Raw genomic sequence first — 17,461 nt, 5'->3', positions numbered from 1 at the left:
CCTGAGTCTCATAGTGCTTTTGTTGCACACTCTGGTGATTTCTCTTCTACTTCCCATACACCATGAACATCGATTCAGGGGTAACTGATCACATGACAGGTTTACTTCATTTGTTTGATTCTTATCATCCTTGCTCTACTGCCTCTAGTGTTAAGATTGGAGATGGTACTCACTCACCTATTGTAGGAATTGGCACCATAAAATTGTCTGCTTATTTATTTCTTAAATCAGTTCTCTTTGTTCCTTCATTAAAATGCAACTTAATCTTTGTTTAAAACTTAACCTCTGATAATCGCTGTCTTGCTAAATTTATGTCTGATTCTTGTCAATTTCAGGATCTATCATCGGGGAGGACGATTGGCTGTGCTAGGATTCGTGATAGACTTTATTTCTTTCAGCACCCGAACAGAGAGCTGCCTTATTTGCACTGTTTAACTTCATGTTCTATTTCTAATTCATCGTTTGATTCAACTTCTCAAAAATTATGTTGTGGCATTGTTGACTTGGACATCTAATTTTTTTTATATTTAAGACATTTGTTTCCTTCTTTTTTTTTTAATAAAAATGTTGTGGATTTTCATTGTGATATTTGCCAACTTGCTAAGCATACTCATGTTTCATTTTCTCACAAACTGTATACACCCTCTAGCCCTTTCACTCTTATTTATAGTGATGTATAGGGACCATCCAAGGTCATGATTTCTTCTGGTAAACGTTGGTTTATTACATTCATTAATGACCATACACGAATTACTTGGGTGTACTTTCTTCGGCACAAATCTGAAACCTGACAGGTATTCCAAAACTTTCACAAAATGATCCAAATATAGTACTAGACATCTATTCGGACACTTCGCGCTGATAACCGTACTGAATACTTCAATACCACTCTTGGTCCCTATCTTCTACAAAATGGGATTGTTCACCAAAGCTCGTGTGTAGATACTTCGCAACAGAATGGAGTAGCTGAAAGGAAAAATCATTGCCTCTTAGAAGTAGCCTATGCTATCATGTTCAGCATGAATGTTCCAAAAAATCTTTGGGGCGATGTTGTACTCAATACTGCTTATCTAATCAATCATCTTCCCAGTAGGCCTCTTCAATTCAAGACACCATATTATATTCTTCAGTCTCTCTATCCTCACATTTCCACAAATACTCTGCCAGCCAAAGTCTTTCGGTGCACCACCTCTGTCCATGTGCACTCCCAACACCGGAGTAAACTTGAACCTAAAGCCATAAAAACAGTTTTCCTAGGATATTCTCCTACACAGAAAGGCTATCGTTGTTACTTTTCCTTCACCAAGAAAATCTACATCTCCAGCAATGTAATCTTTTTTTAAAATACTCCATACTTCACTCCCCCTTCGCTTCATGGGGAGCATATTCATCACGAGCAAGAAGCTCAGTGGTTGGGGGGTTTAGAATTACCCCTAGACATGTCCTTTCCTCCTAAGAATGAAATCATTCCTGAACTAGAAAATCTTCCACCTTCTTTTCCATCTTCTCATGGCTCTCAAGATCAAAACATGCAGAAAGAAATTCGGGTGTATACCAGAAGAGAAAGAAATAAACAAGTGATGAATTCCCATCACAGTCAAGAGGCCGATCCAATGATAGAACCACCTCAGGTCGAAGATTCAGGTACTCTACCCTCAAACACTAAATGAAATCTAGATATTCCTATTGCATTGAGAAAAGGAAGTAGATCTTGCACCCAACACCCTATTTCAAAATTCATCTCTTATGCAAAATTATCATCTCCATTTAACGCTTCTACCACTAGTCTATCAAATGTTGTGATTCCTAGGAATATCAATGAAGCACTTGGTACTCCTCACTGGAAGACATCAGTTCTCGAAGAGATGAAAGCACTTGAGCAGAATGATACTTGGAGATTAGTGGAGTTACCACCAGACAAGAAAGTAATAGGGTTCAAGTGGGTTAGCTGTAAAGGGTTACCACCAGTCAAATATAATGCAAAGGTACAAAGCTCGGTTAGCTGTAAAGGGTTTTACTCAAACCTATGGAATTGACTACACTGAAATATTTTCTCCAGTTGCCAAACTCAATACCATCAAAGTATTTCTCTCGCTTGAAGTCAACTTAAATTGGGAATTGCTTCAACTTGATGTAAAAAATGCATTCTTAAATGGTGAGTTGGAAGAAGAAGTGTACATGAGTCAACCTCCAGGTTTTGAAGAATCTCCCAATACAACAAAAGTTTGCAAGCTAAACAAATCACTCTACGGTCTAAAAGAATCTCCTCGAGCATGGTTCAATCGGTTCTTGAAAGTTATCAAGGGACTTGGATACACATAAGGTCAGACTTACCATACTCTCTTCATCAAACACTCAGAAAGAGGGAAAATGTCAGTTCTTATTGTATATGTTGATGATACCCTTGTCACCGGTAACCATACTGAAGAGATGATTCAGATTAAAGAAATGTTTGCAAAGGAGTTCGAAGTCAAAGTTCTCGGTGAACTCAGATATTTTCTGGGAATGGAATTTGCTAGAAGCAAAAAGGGAATTTATGTTTCTTAAAGAAAATACACTCTTGATCTCTTGAATGAGGCAGGAATGCTAGGCAGTAAAGCTAGCAAAACTCCAATCAAGGTCGGAGAAAAGAAGAAAATGTTTGAAGGAAACCCAGTTGACAGAGAAAGGTACTAGCAACTAGTAGGGAAGCTTATCTACCTCTCTCATACTAGACCAGATATTGCCTTTGCAGTAAGTCTGGTCAGTCAATACATGCATGATCCATGTCAAGGACATCTTAATGCAGTATATAGAATTCTGAGGAATCTAAAGCAAACACTAGGAAAAGGTATTTTCTTCAGAAAGATGACCGATAGAAAAGTTGAAGTATTCATAGATGTAGACTAGGCTGGCCCAGTTGATGATAGAAAATCTACATCTAGATATTTTACAATTGTATGGGGCAATGTGGTAACATGGCAAAGTAAAAAGAAAGCAGTGATTGCAAGAAGCAGTGCAGAAGTAGAGTATAGAGCCATGGCCCACAGAATATGCAAAGCGATATGGATCAGACACCTGTTAGGGGAACTGAAGATCAAATATGAAGCTCCAATTCAGCTTTATTGTGATAATTAGTCTACCATCAGTATTGCACACAACCCTATACATCGTGACAGAACTAAACAAGTGGAAGTGGATCGTCACTTTATTAAAGAGAAGATTGATGGGGGAATTGTCAGCATCAAATATGTTCATACAGATCAACAATTGGCTGATATTCTCACAAACGGGTTATCCAAGCGAGTATTTTATTTCCTAGTAAACAAGCTTGGACTCATCAATATCTATAGTCCAGCTTTAAGGGGAGTGTTAACAGTCATAAAATAAAAAGCGGAAATCAAAACATTACCAAAGGATGGTTCAGTTTCCTAGTCTATAGGAATTCTCTTTTATTGTATTTATGTTGTATTAAAGATGGTTTGATATGTAAAACTGTATATAAGCCCAATTTCTAGGTTATAAATTTACACAGAATTAAGAAAACATTTCTTTTCCTCACCATTTTATATTTTGTAACTTCAAGACATGATTAGGAAGGTTAGGTTCTTCAAATCCTTTAGGTTTCTGAAGATAAGCCTCCTTATTCAAAATCCCATTTAAAAAAGTTGATTTAACACCTATTTGGTACAACTCAAAACCAATGATACAAGAAATAGCTACAACAATGTTATGGATTCAAGTCTTGCAACAGGGGCAAAAGTTTCATCAAGATTAATACCTTCAATTTGAGTGTACCCTTATGCAACAAGCCTAGCTTTATTAATTATTGTGGTCCCAAATTCATTAGTTTTGTTTATATAGATCCATTTGGTACCAATAACATTTGTATGACTTGATCTACGAACAAGAATTCATACCTCATTTCTTGTGAATTGTTCTAGCTCCTCTTGCATAGCACTAATCCGTGATTCATCATTCAAAGTTTCCTTCACATTTTTTGGCTCAAATGTAGAAGTGAAACAAACAAATTGAACCAAATTAAGATACCTTATTCTTGTCACCATGCTTTCTTCAAGATTCCCCAAAATAAGTTTAGAAGGGTGATTTTTCTTACTCGGGTCGAAGGTTCTCTTTGAATTGAATCGACAATAATGATTGGTGTGTCCTTCTCTGTTTGTCCAAAAGTTGTTGCAACAGATTTCGTTTCTGTCCTAACTTTTCTGAACATTGTAGCCACAGCATGGCCTTCCGCTGAACCTGTCATTCATGTTTTATGTTGAGCATCAATAAATTTGTCAATTTCTTCATCATGGGAATACTCAAAAAAATCCTTCAGATCATAAACAACCACGTTAACAGATTCCATAACAGTTTGGGTTCTCATGTTATAAACACGATAAACTCTACTGTAATTAGAGTAACTAAGAAAAACCCCTAGATCGCTTTTGGCATCAAATTTTCCAAGATTCTCACAATATCCAAGAACATAGCAAAGGCAACAAAAAACATGCAAATAATTAACATTGGGTTATCTACCTTTCCAGATCTCATAAGGAGTTTTATTTGTACCTGGTCGTAGGAAAACATGATTAATTCTGTAGCAAGCAATGTTAATTGCTTCAGCCCACAATTTCTTTGAGATTTTTTTTATGTATAGCATAACTCTAGCCATTTCCTGTAAGATAAGATTTTTTCGTCCCACTACCTCATTTTGTTCAGGGGTTATTGTTGTAGAAAATTCATGCAAAATTCCAAAATATTTACAATATTTATCATAAATAGAATTTTCAAACTCCTTACCATGATAACTTCGGATTCTCACAATTTTTCCAAATGTTGTAGTTTTTATCAACTCTTAGTCTTGTACATAGCTTTTTATAAACCTCAAACGTGTCTGAATTTTCTCTTAGGAAATTAAACCAATGTATATCTTGAAAAATCATCCACACATACAAAAATGTATCTCTTATCATTAATACTTTCAACTTGTATAGGACCCATGAGATCCATATGCTATAGTTCCAACACATTTGTAGTACTAATATCAGATAGAGTTTTATGGGAAATTTTCAACTGTTTTCCCAATTGAAATGATTCACACTTACTAGCTAATTCTTTATCGAATTCGGGTATCCCATGGATGAGACCTGTATTGGTAATTTTTTTTTTTACATTTTTTAAATTTATGTTACCAATATTCCATGCCACAAGTCAGTGTTATTAACAATTGATGATGATGCATGACATGAGATTCTTTGTGTGAGTGTATAACAATTATCCAAAGAACGAGAACATTTAAGAACAATGTCACCACTTTGATTTACAACATTACACTCATCATGCGAAAAATTAACAAAAAAACATTGGTCACAAATTTGGCTTATGCTAATTAAGCTAGCTTTCAGCCCATCAACAAAAAGAATATTTTTTTAGCTTTGGTAACCCCTTTACACTTAGGGTACCTTTTCCTAAAATGTTTCCAGTCGTCCAATCTCCGAAAGTTACTACACCACATTTCAAAGATTTGAAGTTGGTGAGTATGTTTGCATTACCTGTCATATGTCTAGAGAAACCACTATCAAAGTACCATGAACTAGATGCGTGTGTTTTATGACAAGTAAAAGTTGCCGAACAAGCTGAATGATTTTTCTTGGCCGATGGTGTTTTTTTATTTTGAATTATTTTTGGTCAAGAATTTATTCATGCTACCAAAGTGTTTAATATATTTCTTTTTCAACAAGTTTAAAAGAGAAAAACACTTTGGTATTTCATACCACAAAAATGACAAACTTGTACAAATTGTCCATTTTTTGTCTTCAAAGATATTTTCCTTAGTTGCAGATCTGTTGGAACAGATGACTACCTTGTGTTCACCGAAGATCCACTTATACCTGCAAAATGATTAGCTGTCACAACAGAAGGATAATTCAAAGATTTTACAAAACCCTTTTTCTTAGAGTAATCCAATCCATTAGATCCTAATCCCTTGAAATCGTTAGCTCTTTTTCTTGTAGAGAGAACATCATCCAAAATTCATGATTTTGGATTGAGCATTTTGAAACATTTTTGCGTAAGATAAATTTCTTTACTTAAAGAATTAATTTCATTATATTTGGATATTTGGAAGCAATAATCAATTCAAGTTCTTTAATTTTTTCAATCGATTTCTTATTATTGCTAGCCATTAATCGATTCTCAAAGCAAACTTTCACCCATTGATCATACGTTTTCTTGTAAGAATCTTTCAATTACTCCTCATCATTGTCAGATTCATCAGAGTCAATGTTAAATTCTTCATCATTCTGAACTGAATCATTAAGGAATACCAAATCCTAGGAATCAAGTGAAGAGAAAAACATACCTTTGTGAAAAGAGGTTAAGCAACACTATTTCCTTCCTCATCACTCTGTTCAGAGTCTTGATCACTCCAAGTAGCTGCCATGGCTTTCTTTTTGTTTAAGGTATTGGCACACTCAGATTGAACGTATCAAAATCCTTCACATTCCCTGCACTAAATACCTTTTTTGTTAGTTTCAAATGGTTTAGAAAAATTACCTTCTGAGTTTTCTAGTATGACCATTTTGTTTCCCAATTTTTTATGTACTTTAGAATTATTTTTTGTTAACAAGGCCATCTCATCATCCGAACTTTCCTTCTTCTCTCTGGAAGATTTCAAGGCAATAGCTTTCTCCTAGATTTCTTCTACTTTACCTTTTTTTCTGATTTGTTGATTCAGCTCAAAAGTTCAAAGTGAACCCTTCAATTCTTCTACTTTTATTTTGCCCATATCTTTTGCTTCCTTAATTGCAGTGAGCTTAGTCTAAAACCTGTTAGGAAGAACTCTAACAATTTTTCGAACTAAAATACTTTCTTCAAGTTTCTCACCAAGAGTAAAATATTCGTTAGCAATATCTAACAATTTTTCATAAAATTTGATCAGGGTTTAATTTTAAAGTTTTGTTGTGAGCATAACAAGCCTAAAACGTTTGACTTCAGCAATTCCTTCAAATTGGGTTTGAAGAAATTGTCAAGCCTCTTTGGTTGAAACTAATGAAGAAATTAATTTAATGTAGCCCTCGCCAACACCTTTAAAAATTGCTTGTAGTGCTTTATTATTATAACTAGATAATTTATCTTCAACATCTATCCAATCTAGTTAAGATTTTATCTTAGTAATGTCAGTGCTTTCTACGGGAGGAGTCCAACCATTCAAGACTGCTCTCCAAGCCTTTTTCATATTGAGATTTGATGAAGGCTCTCAGTCTAGCTTTCCAATTACTATGAATAGTTAGAGTCATTGAGTAAAAGGGGGCAAGTTATGGAACCTCCTTCTATGAAAAAAAGACATTGTAAGAACACAAAAAAAAAAACACAACACACAGAATATACCAAGATCGCATTTAAGAAATAAGTGTCCTGCACTGATACCAATTGAAATTCCATTTTCAGTAATTACTAAATTAATTAAAACAAGTAGTTTAATTAAGATGCGGATGGTAATTGAATGTTAAAGCATATTCAGTTCTGTTGTGACAGAATGAGGAATAGTCGTAACAGAAACTGAATACAATAAAAAGATAGTGTAAAAACAATAAAGAACACAACAAATTATTATAAGTTTCAGAAATCCTTTCATATTAATTACTCCTTGGGATCATGCCTAGAGAATAAAACCAATTAATAAAGAATTACAAGTACATAAATATTGACTTAAACAAAACAAGACTCTGTGTTAACATTTGCCGCAACTTTGTTGTACTTCTCTTCACTAATTTTATTTTGATTGAAATACCTAACCAATTTAACTCCTTTCAATGGTCAGCGAGTGCTTGCATTCTCCCGAAACAAGGCTTGTAAAAATATCCTCTCGAAGACTTCAAGAATTGTGTTCAAATTATAACATGTATTAACTCATGAACGTGGTATAGACTCCCCACAAAACTAAACACTCATTTTAGTACAAGAACACGTGAATAGTGTGATCTTGAATACAAACTATGAACCCTCACAAATATTACAATTCATTCACAAAACAATACACCAAAGACTTTACTTTTTCTCAACAACATAGTACTCTATTTATAGAGACCATTTCAAGTTCGGAAGACTGAGAAAAAATACACAATAAAAGCAAGAATATTTGATAATATTCTTGATTGATGGAGATTTTCTAATATTTTAATTTTGTTCAGACAACCACGCAATCTGTGGAGACAACTAATACATGTGTCAACACAGAATTTCCAAAAATAAAAAATGAACAATAACTACCCAAGGATTTTATTTCCTAGAGAAAACCATCCTTGGAAAGTTCAAAAATTATCACAAGAAAATCCATAAATGAATTAAATTAAACACATAATATTTTCCTTATAAAATAAGATATAAATTTATTTTTTTCAATATATTGTGAATATAAGTATGAATAAGGAATATTTACAAATAAGACCAAATATTCCAAGGTATTAAAACTAAATATATCTCAATATGAAAGAATTTAAAGCAGTTTTTTATTAATAAAATAAGATATTTCCTTAAATTTGCCTATTTAAAATTTTACAGTTATATTCTTGTTTATGACCTTGGAATATTATTTGTTGTCTTGAGAAAATATGTGTATAATGTATGATGATGTTTTGATCATTTTAGTTTTGATGAGTATATTGTTGTAAAAAATCCAACACGCAAGTATACGTATCGTCCTTACAAGTAATAACTCATGTAAGTGAGATCGTTCCCACAAAGACTGTAGGTAAGTACCAATTAATTGAATTATTATTTCTATTTGGCTATAGAAAAAATGGATTGTTTAAACTAAATAATCTAAGCAATAAATAAATAACGAAAAAAATAAACAAGATTCAATAAAAGAAATGAAATGTAGGGAACATAATTTCAATTGCTTCCTCTTCCTATTTCAATAATGCAAACAAATTCTTCTTATTCTACCTAATGTGATAGCGGATTATAAAATAACCAATATTCTGATTAAGACATATAGATTCCAAATTATATGGCATTATCCTACATTTATGAGCCATAACACACACATAATCAACACTAACCAATAATCCTAAAGCTACACAGGCCACACAAATACTCTCGTTTTATGTCGAAACCTATGTTTATTCAATTAGAGCATTCTCAACACTCACTTTTCAGATTTTGTATTGAAATCATAAATCATGCATAGGATGGCCAATTAAATACATGTAATAAGCACAAATATGAATAAATCACACATCAATAGAAGAAAAATATCGAAAGTGCATTAATCCATAGAAAGCTTCAAAAAATCTCCATTAAAAACCCTAAATTGGAGTTTAGCTTATAATCTCCATTGAAATGTTCATAATCAAATCCATAAAGCATAATAAAATAAAAAAAATAAAAAAAGAGCATAGAAGAAACTAGATTCGAGGTTGTCACAATTGCTCCAAAGCTGGATCTCCAATTCTCTCTTTGTTTTTTCTAAGTTCTCAAAACGTCTCCCCCCTGACAATCGCAATTTTTCAAATTAAATATGATGACCTAATAATTTTTCTGCCCCAATTCCTAAAATGCCCTTCTTTAAGTGGAAAATTCGTAAATCGTACGGAAGACAGCGCCGCGCCGCCACTCAGAAATTGGTATTTCTCGACTTTCTCAAAAATGGGCTCACCGCGAATCAAATACACCCAAGCGCCGCGGCACTAATTGATTCTGGGACTTCGACTCTAATTCTGATATTTGACCCTCGCCACGGCCATAATGGACACCAACGCCACGACGCAAATTCTATCGTCGCGGCCCTAATTGGATATCCTACATTGAACACTTTTAAGCCCAATTTAGCACGTTTTCTCTACACTCCATTCCATTTGAACCATTCTTGTGCTTAAACCTGAAATCAAGAAAGACAAACATAAATCCACTCCAAAAAACACGCAAACACAACAATAAAACATGAATCAAGACACTTAGAAAATAGGCTAAAAATAGCCTAACAAACTCCCCCAAACATGCTTCTTACTCGTCCTTGAGTAAGGAAAAGAAACATTAAATTAAAACAAACTGACATGACAAGTTAAACCTTCAATCTTATTCAAACCACGCCATCATCACTCTCAAAACTTTAACTATTGAACAACTAGAATTTCAATTCAATCACTCCAACAATTAACATGAATGCCTTAATTGGAAATTAGATTATACCTTGCAATTAACAAATGAAAAATTAGATCACACCATACATGCCCCACTCATTCCAACAATCCACTAACCAATATTAAATAAGCTTGCACATTTGCCTTTCTCCACTAATGTCAACAACACATGTTTTGGAATCAACAAGACTTTTAAGGTTCATAACATCTTGGCTTAGGTAAAGGTAGTTGAAATGACATTTAAGCTTCATTATACCATAAGCACATCAAACACCAATCAAACCAACCATCTTGCATTTAATAACCACCCCCCAATTCACCAACTATCAAACAATCGAGAACTCACAAAACAATGCTCCAACATAACTTTATTTAATTATATATCACTTTTTTTTTCTTCTCTTCTTTTTTTTAGAAGAAAAATACAGAAATTAGTGATGTTGCAAGAAATTTTAAATTTCTCTCAATAATTAAAATACATCATTTTTCCACATAGCAACAATCTCACCCAATTACAATTCTTTCCCCCAAACTTATTTCTAAGCTTATGGCATAATTCAATGGACAAGGGAAAATAATAATGGGTACATTTTTGGCTTAATAATGTGGTTAAACAATCAATCAAACAAGTTAAGGCACAAATAGGAAAACTAAGGACAATCATGATAAAGGTAAGCTTGTAATGCCCAAACGTTCCAAAAGATTGCCTAAATCATATTCCAAAACACACGTCATCAAAGATTATGTCTCAAAAGGAAATCAATGCAATTTCTATCCTATTCATCAATTCATACCTCAAACCCAATTAAAACATGTATAACACAATCCAATTATTCACATTTGCAACATATACTAAAATTTCCAAAAGGCATCAAAATTAATCCACAGAGTAGTCAAATCAAGCACACGGTTATTCACAATCTTCATTTTATAAGTGACGACAAACGACAATTATTCATATCATTGACTTAACTTTTTACACACAACAACAACTAAAACAACAAAATTTAAATTAAACTAAACTAAACTAACACAGAAAAGTAAGTCCCTCCCCCAAACTTTATTTCACATTGTCCCCAATGTTCACATTAGAACCCAAGAGAAGAAAACTTACCTGACAACCCCTTTTAAAAGGGGTTGGGTGGTGGTGGCTAATCATATGGAGTGAAACGCGGTGGTAGTGCAAAATAATTCTCATCCTCTTCATCCAAAGACCACCAAGATACCAAATTATTCAGCTGCTAAACATGGTTTTCATCATAAGCACTCTGCCTCCCCATGTAAGTTTGCATATGCATATTTTGCAGAATAAGGTAATTCAGCTAATCAAGAGTGTACTGCATAGTAGGATCAATGGGACCACCTAAAGCTACGGGCTCTTCCTCACCTTCATCGGTCCTCTGACAGCATCGGTTTCTTCCTCTCGGAAATTGCGGGGCTCCATATGGATGCGGAGGGATGAGGCGATTCACCATGGCCAACCCGACTGGCTTTTGCGAGGGCACTTTCATGTCAGTTAAGTATTGAGGTGCGCCATACGTAACACATAAATAAATGATGAAATTGCCATGTCCCATCCCGCCAGTAGTGGTACCCTGAATGATATGATTGATACTTTCCCGTATATACCTCCCAGTGTTCAGATTATACCCTTTTAAAATAGCATATGTCACCTTGAGATGATTAGTCGAGATATTAGAAAGATGATTGTTGGGAATAAATCGGGCACTCACAAAATAACACCGTGCTCTAGCCACTTGGTTAAGCTCACACCGATACATACAACAGGGTTCCCCATCCTTCAAATGAAATCGGGCTCCACGAAAACCCAATGTCTCCACCATCTCAACATAATCTAGATTGTCATCCTCCAACACACGAAGCTGTTCTTCTTCCGTGGGAAAGTCAAGCACATCAATCAACTGGTTAAACGCTGCAAGAGTCACTGGTGTTTTCCTGCCCCGCACAGTGACAACATTGGTTTCTCTTTTTGGCCAATTAGCAAGAAATTCATATGTCATAGTGTGATTAGCCTTGCCATTACAGTCAACAAACTAGTCCCAATGTCTTCGAGCAATCTCAGGTTGAATAGGCTCATACAGTGGCTGGTTTTCCAGAGGTTCTGGACCCAATTCCATACCCCTTTCTTCAAGTGTAGGCTTTCTTGACAACACCACAAACCTTTCTTGAGCCTCTTTGCTCACAAACCTACTGGTATCATAATCCACCCTTATGGAAACACGAGGAAGGCGAGACGATAAAGCACCCGAAGCGTTGATAGTACCTCGCTTAGGACCCATTCTTTTAGGACCACTAAAATTTTGGGCAGCACCTCCCCTTGTTTTTAGCACTTCCCAAAATCAGAAAAATTCACTAGAAATCACCATTTACGAATCCAATAATCCACAATAGCAATAATATCCAAAATCCGCTACTTTATCCACAATAATACCGAATGCACACTTAATTTATTCAAAAATCAAAGGAATCCCATTAACTTTGCAAAGATGAGAGTAAAAATTACTTACATTAGTGAGAAACCCATTGATAATCCACCATTGTTGTCCAAAGCTTGAATAAATTAAAGAAAATTAAGCAATAGATGGTGATTTTCGTATTAGGGTTGAAATGAGTGGGAAAATGGTATTTTTGATGGTATTAGGTGGAGAAAGGGAAAGAAAAGGATGGGAGAAGTGATTTTTATGAAATGGGGTGAAAAATTATGAAAAAGGAGTGAAATATTGGTGGTTATGGTGGTTTTATAGTGATTGGGGTGGAGGAAAGTCAGAGAAGAGGAAGAGAGGCGGATGGGGCTGTTTTGAGGGTTTTGGAAAATAGGAAAAAATTTTAGGTTTTAAGTGAGGCCTGCATCAGCATCGTGGTGCAAGTCATCCGCATCGTGGTGCTAATATATATATTTTTTTCATTTTTTTCGTCAGCTCCAGGGGGCGCGGCGCATGAACTGGGGTCGCGGCACTAGGCCAAAGTCCGAGTTTTGCCCAATCTGTCATGGGGCTTCGCCATGGTGCTAATGCCCCTAGGCGGCACTGTGCAACAGGCTGCGCCGCGACCCTAATTGAAAGCCATAAATTTTCAATTTTCAATTTTTTTTTCACATTTTTCAGAGTTCTCTTTTTCCAGTATTTACAAAGAATGAAAAAAATTCAGGGGCTAAGAAAAAAATTATAATTATAATTGTTCCAAACCGAAAATAAAATGCATATGGTACATTCAACGTGGGATGCCTCCAAATGGTGCTATCGTTAATGTCATTTAGCCAGACTCTGAACTCCTCTTTATTGTGACCTCAAGAGGATGACGGACTTGCCCTGATCAAAATGACCACCCAAGTAGAACTTCATTCTTTGCCAATTCACCTTAAAATTACCAGTCTTCTCACTAGTTACTTCAATTGCGCCATATGGAAACACCTTAACAACAGTGTAAGGCCCGGACCACCTCAATTTCAACTTGCTTGGAAACAACTTCAATCTTAAATTAAATAATAAGACCTGCTGACCCGGTTGAAATTCTTTCCTAACAAGGTTTTTGTCATGCCAAACCTTTGTCCGTTCCTTGTAAATTTTGGCGTTCTCATATGCCTCATTTTTTAACTCTTCCATCTCATTTAATTGCAGCAATCTCATTTCTCCTGCTACTGCCATGTCCATATTTAGTGTCTTCATAGCCCAAAAAGCTCGATGCTCAAGTTCCACCGGAAGGTGACACGCCTTCCCAAAAACCAATCTATATGGCAACATGCCAATAGGTGTCTTGAAAGCTGTTCTATACATCCATAATGCATCATCGAGTTTCTTAGACCAATATATCCTTGATCGCTGCATAGTTTTCTCCAAAATACTTTTTAGCTCTCTGTTTGAAATCTCTGCTTGACCATTACTTTGAGAATGGTAAGGCAAAGCAGTTCTGTGTCGCACCCCATACCTCGCCAGTAAAGTCTCAAATTTCTTGTTAGAAAAGTGCCTCCCTTCATCGCTAATGATAGCTCGAGGAGTTCCATACCGAGTAAAGCCTCAAATTGCTTGTTAGAAAAGTGACTCCCTTCATTGCTAATGATAACTCGAGGAGTTTCGAACTGTGTAAAAGTATATTTTTGAAGAAAGTTGAGGACCATTTTACCATCATTTGCATGTGTTGCAACTGCTTCCACCCATTTTGAAACATAGTCGACAGCTAGCAATATGTATAGATTATTGTAAGATGATGGAAACGGTCCCATGAAGTCAATCACCAACACATCAAACTGTTCCACTTCAAGAATTCCAGTCAAAGGCATATCGTTTCTTCTTGAGATGTTTCCGGTCCTTTGGCATCTATCACATGCCTTAACAAACTCATGGGCATCCTTAAACAAAGTTGGCCAAAAGAACCCACACTGAAGAACCTTTGCAGCTATTCTAGCACCCCCAAAGTGACCCCCACATTGAAGAGTATGGCAGTGAGTCAAAATGGAATGCATCTCCTCTTCAGGCACACACCTTCAGATTATCTGATCTGCATAGTGCTTGTAGAGGATTGGTTCTTCCCAATAATAGTGCTTCACCTCAGAGAGAAACTTCTTTAGTTGTGGCCTTGACATCTCTGGAGGAGTAACATTTGCAGCTAAGAAGTTCACATAGTCTGCGAACCACGGGACCATCAAACTTTCCTTCAAGGAAAATATCTATTCATCTGGGAAATCTTCATTTATCTGGACTTTTTTCATGTTTTGACTTTCTTCCTCTTCTAGCCTAGACAAATGATCTGCCACAAGATTTTTCATGCCCTTCTTGTCTCTAATTTCCAAGTGAAACTCTTGTAGAGAGAGAACCCATCGAATAAGCATTGGCTTTGCATCCTTCTGGGTCATAAGGTATTTAATGGCAGAGTGGTCAGTATATACAATTAACTTATTCCCAATTAGACACGGTCTAAATTTATCACAAGCAAAAACTATGGCCAAAAGATCCTTCTCTGTCGTGGCATGATTCAGCTAAGCATCATTAAAGGTTCTACTAGCATAGTAGATAGTGAAAAATATCTTGTCCACTCACTGCCCCAAAACTGCTCCAACTACATAGTCACTCACATCACACATCAGCTCAAAAGGCAACTCCCAATTAGGTGCAATGACTATAGGTGCTGAAGTAAGTTTCTCCTTGAACACCTTGAATGCTTGTAAACAATCCTCTCCAAACTCAAATGGAACTCTGTCCATCAACAACCCAGATAGAGGCTTCAAAATCTTAAAAAAAAAATTAATAATCCTTCAGTAGAACCCCACATGATCTAGAAAACTACGAACCCCTTTGACTGAAACCGGTGGTGGCAGATTTTATATGGTGGAAATCTTTGCTATGTCTTCTTCAATGCCCTCATTAGAGATTTTGTGCCCCAACACTATGCCCTCTTTCACCATAAAATGGCACTTCTCTCAATTTAGTACCAGATTAGACTCCTCACACTTTTTCAAAACCAGCTCCAAGTTGTTTAAGCAGTGATCAAAAGAAGAACCACAATTTGAGAATTCATCCATGAAAATATCGATGCACTTCTCAACCATGTCAGAGAATATGGCCATCATACACCTTTGAAATGTAGCTGATGCATTGTAGAGTCCAAATGGCATTCTTCTGAAAGAAAATGTGTCATAAGGACATGTGAATGTTGTTTTCTCCTTGTCCTCCGGTGCAATAGCTATGCATGGTATCCAGAATAACCATCCAAGAAGTGCTAATACTCATGACTAGCCAACCTATCCAGCATCTGATCAATAAATGGCAACGGAAAGTGATCTTTCCTTAATGATTTGTTGAGTTTACGGTAGTCAATACATATCCTTCATCTCGTGATAGTACGAGTTAGAATCAATTCATTGTTTTCATTCTTAACCACCGTCATCCCTCCTTTTTTTGGAACCACTTGGATTGGGCTCACCCATTTACTATCAGATATTGAGTAGGCCAACCCTGTGTCTAGCCACTTCACTACTTCTTTCCTCACTACCTCCTTCATTGGTGGATTTAACCTCCGTTGAGCATCAATAGTTGGCTTACTGCCATCTTCCATCAGAATTCTATGCATCACTATCGAGGGGCTGATCCCCTTTATATCAGCCAAAGTCCACCTAATGTCTCTCTTATACATATGCAACACCCTCAATAACTTATGTACCTCAATCTCAGTTAGCAAGGAAGATACAATAACAGGAAGTGTTTTATTCCCACAAGTGATCAGGTAAAACCTTCAACTCCAACTCTGGTGGCTTCTCCACTGAAGGTAATGGTCTCTCAGGCACTAAACCAAGTTGTTCAAAGTAATTCCTCTTCAGAGGCCCATAAAAATTCAACCACTTCGTGTACTCTATGGCCTCATTTCCATCTTGCTCAGTCACTTCCTCCTCTACCAAACTCAACTCAAGAGGGTCTTCTACTATCTTCTTTGTCTCTACTAAACTCTCAACCACATCAATTGTGAAACAACCATCACTGGCCCCGGGATAAGTAATAGCTTTGAGTACATTAAAAACAACTTCCTCACCCTGTACTCTCAGCCTTACATCACCCTTCCACACATCTATCAAAGCCTGGCCTGTTGCCAAAAATGGTCTTCCAAGGATGATTCGGACGTTGGCATCCTCCTCCATATCAAGTAGAATAAAGTCTGCTGGGAAGATGAACTTACCAGGACGTCTTCTATAATACCCCCGAGGATGTGCTAATGATCTATCTGTCAGTTGTAAAGTCAGTATGGTAGGCCTTGCTTCCCCAAACTTCAATCTTCTGAAAACAGAAAGTGGCATCAGATTAATGCTCGCTCCCAAATTACATAGAGCATTCATACTCTCAAAATTCCCAATAGTGCATGGTATGGTAAAACTCCCAGGATCTCTCAGCTTCTGAGGGAGTCTCCTTTTGCAGAATGGCGCGGCACTCTTCAGTTAATGCCACAGTTTCGTATTCTCCCATCTTTCTCTTCTTAGACAAAATTTCTTTCATGAATTTTACATAACTGGGCATTTTCTCTAAGGCCTCTGCAAATGGAATGTTGATGTGCAGTTTCTTGAATACCTCCAGGAATTTAGAAAATTTTTTATCCAAGTTATTCTTGTAGAGCCTCTGAGGGTAGGGAATCTTGACGTGATGGTCAATGCTCATTGGGTGTGTAGCTTCTTTTACTGGGAGGTAATTAGTAACCTTGTCTTCACCTTGCTTCTGTTCCATGATGCCCTATGCCTATTGATCCTGATCCTTGTCTTCAGTTGACTACTCTGTGCTCGACCTTTCATACTTTTTCCCACTTCTTAATGTAATAGCTTGGCAATGTTTTTTTGG

Source organism: Humulus lupulus, chromosome 3, assembly GCF_963169125.1.
Source record: "Humulus lupulus chromosome 3, drHumLupu1.1, whole genome shotgun sequence".
Lineage (NCBI taxonomy): Eukaryota > Viridiplantae > Streptophyta > Magnoliopsida > Rosales > Cannabaceae > Humulus > Humulus lupulus.
Note: the sequence above shows the minus strand (reverse complement) of the source record.